Below are 6,441 nucleotides of genomic sequence, written 5' to 3'. Positions count from 1 at the left end.
GGCCAACATACTGAAGAAGTTCTTTTGTTCCCACCCCCATTTCTGTTGATCTTCCTCTATGGATAGAAATCTTCAAATCAATGCTAATGTCTTTGGAATAGCCTAAGTAGTGCCATTTGTTCTGCTATGTCTTTCAGGTTCTTTTGTTACAGCCTATTATATTAAAATCATGCCACTATTGCAATGTATGCATATTTCCGTCTACTCGTTCACAGGCATCTTGTAAGGACATGACTTTTAAGTAGTAAACAGAAGAGTAGCCTGTATATTTCATGCGTATTTTGTGATAAAAAAAAACAACCATGAAAGTTTATATTTCAATTAAGAAGGATTAAAAAAGTTGGGACGGTTCTCATAGAAACAAATGCTTACAGTAATTACAGTGGGGCAAAAAAGTATTTAGTCAGCCACCAATAGTGCAAGTTCTCCCACTCAAAAAGATGAGAGAGGCCGGTAATTTTCTTCATAGATATACCTCAACTATGAGAGACAAAATGAGAAAAAAAATTCCAGAAAATCACATTGTCTGATTTTTAAAGAATTTATTTGCAAAATATGGTGGAAAATAAGTATTTGGTCAGTTACAAACAAGCAAGATTTCTGGCTCTCACAGACCTGTAATTTCTTCTGTAAGAGGCTCCTCTGTCCTCCACTCGTTACGTTCATTAATGGCACCTGTTTGAACCCGTTATCAGTATAAAAGACACCTGTTAAACTCCACCATGGCCAAAACAAGAGAGCTGTCAAAGGACACCCGAAACAAAATTATAGACCTGCACCAGGCTGGGAAGTCTGAATCTGCAATAGGTAAACAGCTTGGTGTGAAGAAATCAACTGTGGGATCAATTATTAGAAAATGGAAAACATACAAGACCACTGATAATCTTCCTCGATCTGGGGCTCAACACAAGATCTCACCCCGTGGGGTCAAAATGATCACAAGAACGGTGAGTAAAAATCCCAGAACCACACGGGGGGACCTAGTGAATGACCTGCAGAGAGCTGGGACCAAAGTAACAAAGGCTACCATGAGTAACACACTACGCCGCCAGGGACTCAAATCCTGCAGTGCCAGACGTGTCCCCCTGCTTAAGCCAGTACATGTCAAGGCCCGTCTCAAGTTTGCTAGAGAGCATTTGGATGATCCAGACGATGAATTGGAGAATATCATATGGTCAGATGAAACCAAAATAGAACTTTTTGGTAAAAACTCTACTCGTCGTGTTTGGAGGAGAGAGAATGCTGAGTTGCATCCAAAGAACACCATACCTACAGTGAAGCATGGGGGTGGAAACATCATGCTTTGGGGCTGTTTTTCTGCTAAGGGACCAGGACGACTGATCCGTGTGAAGGAAAGAATGAATGGGGCCATGTATCGTCAAATTTTGAGTGAAAACCTCCTTCCATCAGCAAGGGCATTGAAGATGAAACGTAGCTGGGTCTTTCAGCATGACAATGATCCCAAACACACTGCCCGGGTAACGAAGGAGTGGCTTCGTAAGAAGCATTTCAAGGTCCTGGAGTGGCCTAGCCAGTCTCCAGATCTCAACCCCATAGAAAATCTTTGGAGGGAGTTGAAAGTCCGTGTTGCCCAGCGACAGCCCCAGAACATCACTGCTCTAGAGGAGATCTGCATAGAGGAATGGGCCAAAATACCTTGTGAAGACTTACAGAAAATGTTTGATCTCTGTCATTGCCAACAAAGGGTATATAACAAAGTATTGAGATGAACTTTTGTCATTGACCAAATACTTATTCTCCACCATATTTTGCAAATAAATTCTTTAAAAATCAGACAATGTGATTTTCTGCATTTTTTTTTCTCATTTTGTCTCTCATAGTTGAGGTATATCTATGATGAAAATTACCGGCCTCTCTCATCTTTTTGAGTGGGAGAACTTGCACTATTGGTGGCTGACTAAATACTTTTTTGCCCCACTGTACCTTACAGGGTAGTAAGTTTCCAATTTCAGTCTTTAAGGAGTAGTATCCTTTTTGGCAAAATAAATATAAATTAATCATTATTTAAAGGTCTAGCAGTGCACACTCAACACTAACACTGGAATCAGCCCTGTTGGAGCATGGGCAATCTACAATAAGCAGGACTGGTGTTGGACACCTGTGGTCGAGTATAAACTTCTCTCATAAGGATCTGTTATTATAACATTATATTTCTGACAATGGTTTACGTATGCAATAAACCAGAAGGTCATGGAGACATAGGAGTTCTGTTAATGATCAAATTGGCACAGGTGTGGAATCCTATTACTGTAATATTTGCCTTCATCTACTATTAGAAACAGAAGGACCCACTGGTACATCTGATGCCTGAGAGCAAAGTGCTTCACTATAGGAACATAAAGACATATCAGATATCTGAAATAGGACTAATAACATAAACTTTTAAATCTAATTTTGATGTCATGGAAATATTACAGTGAATAAAAGTAATGTAAACTCTCCTTTTAATTTGTATCAGAATCCTCAGTCTCATATCTTGGATGAACTTCAGGATAGTTTTAGCTTATTTGGACAGCCTGAAAGCAAAAAATATCCATGTGTATCTTTTTTGAATGTAGGGGTTATAACCAATTTTGGAAACATTGTAAAGATGGAAGAAGGATATCCTTTAAACCTGTTTGAAATATGATTTCAAGGAGACGTCATGGACAATTATCACACCAATGTTCTTTACTTTATTTATGGGGTATATAACATATGAAGAACAATTAAGATAAAAATGATGTAATCTGTCGAACAAACAGCCTCGGTCTGTTCCTGCAGTTTACAGAGGATGTATGTATACAAAGTATAATTAGTATTCTATTTTCATAAAAAGAAATTGCTTGTGAAATTTTTCAAAATGAGTCAATTTTCTAATAGAATTTCTGAGTTGCAGATATCAGAAAACATGATTAGCAGGGAGTCCTGAGAGAAAGACAAAGTGATTATGGATCGAGAGGCTTAATGGTGGTCAGGCCTTTATATCAGATAATTTCACATATGCAGCATCCATGGTGCCTTGTTTAAATCTGGGATTCTGACACATAGGATCATGGGTGGGCAGTCCAGACTGATTCAACACACCCTTCAATTTATTTCCCTTTGGTTTATTTACATAGCAGCAATTCACACCATGTCATCTAAAGGCTCTTTATAGAGACAATTCAACCAGATCATCCAGTCCGATTGGTTCCAAGTTTTCTATCTAAGGAAAACCAGCGGACTGTTTTCACTTTTCTAGGGGAAAAAAAGAGCGTACAATTAACCATTTTTTTGGTAAAGTGCATAAAATGTATGGCCTTATGCATTGCTAGCTACAAGCCTTCTGGGATGCATGGAATTCTGCTTTCTTTGCTTTCCTGATGACTTCATCAATAAATTGTAGGTAGGTAGGTAGGTAGGTAGGTAGGTAGGTAGGTCGGTAGGTAGGAAGGAAGGAAGGAAGGAAGGAAGGAAGGAAGGAAGGAAGGAAGGAAGGAAGGAAGGAAGGAAGGAAGGAAGGAAGGAAGGAAGGAAGGAAGGAAGGAAGGAAGGAAGGAAGGAAGGAAGGAAGGAAGGAAGGACGGAATCTAAACTGTCAGGTCTTCCTCATGTGTGATGAGCCAGTTCTGTTTGATGGAGGCATTCAGTGGTTGATGATGGCATTAGACTGAAAGGCTTTGTAAGTGAATAAGTGGGTAATGTTATACTCTAGATATTGTTAGCGGTGGGTATTAGGATGTGGAGACTCAGGCAATGAGCTATTAGTCGCCTCTTACATCAAATGACTTCTCCTCTCAGAGTGGTTTACCTCTCTATTAATGGATATTGCCTAGTTTCAGATTCCCTTAGCTACATCTCATTGGCTGTTTAATGAAAACAGCTAAGAAACTGGAAAAATCATAGAAGATGGCTTTTGAAAAATAAAATAATTTAAAATTTTCTTTTTTTGATTACTCTTGTTCATGGACTGGTTTAGGGTGCAATTTTGGCTATGTGCTTTTTTTTATAGATAGTTATTCATTTACATAAAATAAATTGCTGTGGAAAGGCTGATAAGTAGATATACTGTAGTATTTTGATGGTAAAAAAAGATTGGTAGGGGAAGGGAATAGGTTTTTAGAGGCCAACAGGCCTGAGGCCCTTTAGTGGGGGCCTGTTCCCACTGCCCCTCCATCACCCCTTGCCACAGCTGCTTCTTTACACCAGCATCCACATCAGAACTTGCAAGCATTCACACAGAGCCAGATGCACATACACCCACACAGACACAACTACACATCACAATAAACATAAATTACCAGCAAAGACCTCATTTAAACTTATTTGATACATTATATTCTATATCCTTATATATATATATATATATATGTATGTATATATATATTGTCACATATAAACCTGTCTGTAAGAATATCTGTATATCAGAGGAGTTAACTCTCACCTGAAACACACTTTGGAAGTGGTGGAAATTAACAAATTACATTTACTTGATTACTGTACTTAAGTACTTTTTTTTTTGAGTATTTTTACCTGAGTAGTTTGTTTGGGAGGTACTTTTAAACTTTCGCTCCACTACATTTCCAGGAAGCTGCTAGTTCCGTGTTCCTTTGGCTCAGCTTAGCTTTGTAGTCCGCTGTTGCTGTTTATCTTTCTTAAAATGCAATTTTAACATTGCAGCCTTTAGGACTGTTTTAGAGATTTAATTATGTTTCCCAGATGTGAGAAACTCAGGGGAGATATTATTTTTAGTTTATAATGTTATTAAGGTGTTAGTTGTTTACATGTGGCCAAGTTGTTCAGCAGCATGAGTTCTCAAATCAGTTATGGTTTCTTTGTAGTAATAGATTCAACCTTAAACTTCTATTCCATACTGAAAGTATTAGGAGGATTTAGCTTGTTTTTTGCTTTGTTTTTATAAAAAATTATAATCAAAATATAATTTCTTTTTTGTGGCCTTTTTAATGCTGAAGGTGGTGTAGAATCTAGAGCAGGTGGTTCTTCGCATCAATACAGGCTCTGTAAAATTACTCTGAAAATTAGACAGAAATGTACTGATATCAAAACATTACATTTTTACTTTTGACTATTTAAAGGGGAACACCGGTTGTTGTTTTTTTACATTGGCCCCTTGATTTTACGTTATTACATCATGTTTTACCAGAGATGGGGGATCTGGAGTCAACAAGTCACCCCTAAGTCATGTATTTATTCTACCCAGCCACTGAACCAGGTGAGTCCAATCTGCACAGATTAATTCACTCTGTAGATTGGACTCACCTGGTTCATGTGCAGGGTAGAACAAATGCATGATATATGCTCTGTTCGAAAACCTGGGAGGCGTCCTTAGAAGGCCAGATTCGAAGGACGATTACGTCATAGCGCCGCGCAGAGGTCTGGGCGGATTCCAGGACTCCTCGTTATGCGACCTTAAAATGCGTCCTTCTTTTTGCCCGATTTGAAGGACGGGTCCGATGTATCCTCGGTATCCTTGGATATCCCAGGATTCATTGCAAGACCAAGCAAGCCGTGATCACAGGAAAGGTTACTTGGCGCCGAACAGTGGTGAAAATTGGAAGTTCAGTTTAATATAATACAAGTATGTGGATAGTACCATCTGAAAAGAATGAAAATAGTTGTTTTAATGGTTATTGAGTCAGAAAAGCGGTGGTAATGTTTGATTTATCTATCTGATTGATCTAAAGGTTTTTATCTGTTGTTGTGTAAATGGGTTTGGCTGTAATTTAAGGACAGATTCTAATATATCTGCAGTGTGGGGACTTTAAATCTGATAGGATTTTAATTTTTTTTATTGCTGTTTTACACAATATGCTTAACTAACTAACTAACTAACTAACTAACTAACTAACTAACTAACTAACTAACTAACTAACTAACTAACTATAAGCTTTATCAAAAAGGAAAGTTTTAAGCCTAGCCTTAAAAGTAGACAGGGTGTCTGCCTCACGGACTAAAACTGGTAGTTGGTTCCACAGGAGAGGAGCCTGATAACTAAAAGATCTGCCTCCCATTCTATTTTTAGAAATTCTAGGAACCACTAGTAAACCTGTAGATTGAGAGCGAAGTGCTCTGTTAGGAACATAAAGAACAATCATATCTCTGATATCAGATGGAGCTTGGCCATTTAAGGCTTTATATGTGAGAAGGAGGATTTTAAATTCTATTCTGGATTTAACAGGAAGCCAATGAAGAGAAGCCAGGATAGGAGAGATATGATCTCTCTTTTTAATTTTCATCAGAACTCTGGCTGCAGCATTTTGGATCAGCTGAAGGCTTTTAACTACAGTTTGTGGACTTCCTGATAGTAAAGAATTACAATAGTCCAGCCTTGAAGTAACAAATGCATGGACTAGTTTCTCAGCATCACCCTTGGACAGGATATTTCTAATTTTTGCAGTATTCCTCAGATGAAAGAAGGAAATTCTAGAAACCTCTTTA

This window comes from Cyprinodon tularosa, unplaced genomic scaffold (genome assembly GCF_016077235.1).
Source record: "Cyprinodon tularosa strain WSP-4 unplaced genomic scaffold, ASM1607723v1 ctg789, whole genome shotgun sequence".
In the NCBI taxonomy this organism is placed as follows: Eukaryota; Metazoa; Chordata; class Actinopteri; order Cyprinodontiformes; family Cyprinodontidae; genus Cyprinodon; species Cyprinodon tularosa.
This window is presented reverse-complemented; position numbering follows the sequence as displayed.